Source organism: Chrysochloris asiatica, unplaced genomic scaffold (assembly GCF_000296735.1).
Source record: "Chrysochloris asiatica unplaced genomic scaffold, ChrAsi1.0 scaffold00065, whole genome shotgun sequence".
NCBI lineage: Eukaryota > Metazoa > Chordata > Mammalia > Afrosoricida > Chrysochloridae > Chrysochloris > Chrysochloris asiatica.
Window position 1 is genome coordinate 4,376,093 of NW_006408583.1, and position 1,683 is coordinate 4,377,775.

Sequence of the window (1,683 nt, forward strand, 5' to 3'; positions counted from 1 at the left end):
AAGACTTAAAATATTTACTGATGAAGATCAAAGAGCACAGCCTTCAGTATGGATTATATCTCAACATAAAGAAAACAAACATCCTCACCATTAGACCAATAAACAACATTCTTATCAATGGAGAAAAGGTTGAAGTAGTCAAGGACTTCATTCTTCTTAGATCAACTATCAACACTCATGGAAGCAGCAGTCAAGAAATCAAACAACGTATTGTGTTAGGCAAATCTGCTGCACAAGATCTTTTTAAAGTGTTGAAGAGCAAAGATGTCAGCTTGAAGACTAAGGTGCGACTGACCCAAGCCATGGTATTTTCAATAACTTCATATGCATGTGAAAGCTGGACATTGAGTAAGGAAGACCATAGAAGAATTGATGCTTTTGAGTTATGGTGTTGGAGGAAAATATTGAAAGTGCTGTGGGCTGCCAAAAGAACCAACAGATCTATGTTAGAAGAAGTTTAGCCAGAGTGCTCCTTGGAGGCCAAGATGGCCAAACTTCATCTCTGATACTTCGGAATATTGTCAGGAGAGATCAGTTGCTGGAGAAGGATATCATGTTTGATAATGTGGAGGGGCAGAGAAAAAGAGGAAGACCCCCAGTGAGATGGATTGGCAAAGTGGCGGCATCAATGGGCTCAAGCATGGCTACAATTGTGAGATTAGCCCAGGATTGGGCAGTGTTTCGTTTTGCTGTGCATAAGGTCAATATGAGTCAGTACCGACTCGATGGCACCTAACAACAACAACAACAATGTAAATTTGAGTAATGGTAGTATTAACTAGATGTTGAAAAGCACACACACACACATATATATTTGTCTTCAGCTTTTCAGCTTGAGAAATGTTAAGTATGTTCTTCCCTTTTGGTTTTCTGACTACAGGTTTTGCGCATTTCATTAGAATACTTTTACTTTGTCTTCTCATGCTGCCTTTTGAGATACTCTGGTCAGCTGTTTTATTTCCTTATTTCTTTAGCTTCTCTACATTTAAGGGCAGGTTTCAGAGTCTCTTCTGACATCCATTTTTGTGTTTTCTTTCTTTCCTGTCTTTTTAATGTTCTTGATGTCATCCCACCACTCTTCTGGTCTAATTAATGTATAAATGCCCCCAAACTGTTCCTGAGATTTTTCCAAATTCAGGTGGGATGTCCTCAAGGTCATATTTTGACACTCATGGACTTGTTTTCATTTTTTTTTAGCTTTAGCCTGAACTTACTTATGAGCGATTGATGGTCTATTCCACAGTTGCCCCCGGCCTTGTTTTGGCTGATAATATTGAGCTTTTCCACTGTATTTTCCCACAGATGTAATCAATTTAATTCCTGTGTATTCTATCTGGCGGGGTCCTTTTATGTTGTTTACAAAAAGTATTTGCTATGAATTTGTCCTTGGTCTTGCAAAATTCTATCATGTGATTTCTAGCATCATTTTTATCACCAAGGCCATATTTTCTAACTGCTGATCTTTCCTCTGTTGCCAGCGTTCATATTCCAAACAACAGTAAATATCAATGCAAATTGATTGCTTGTTTGATCACTTTCAGCCACAAGAAATGAATGGTGGTGGTGGTGTGCTGTGGAGTCAGTTCCGACTCATAGCGACCCTGTACAGGGTTTCCAAGGCTGTAAATCTTTAAGGGAGCAGAAAGCCTCATCTTTCTCCTGTGGAACAGCTGGTAGTTTCGA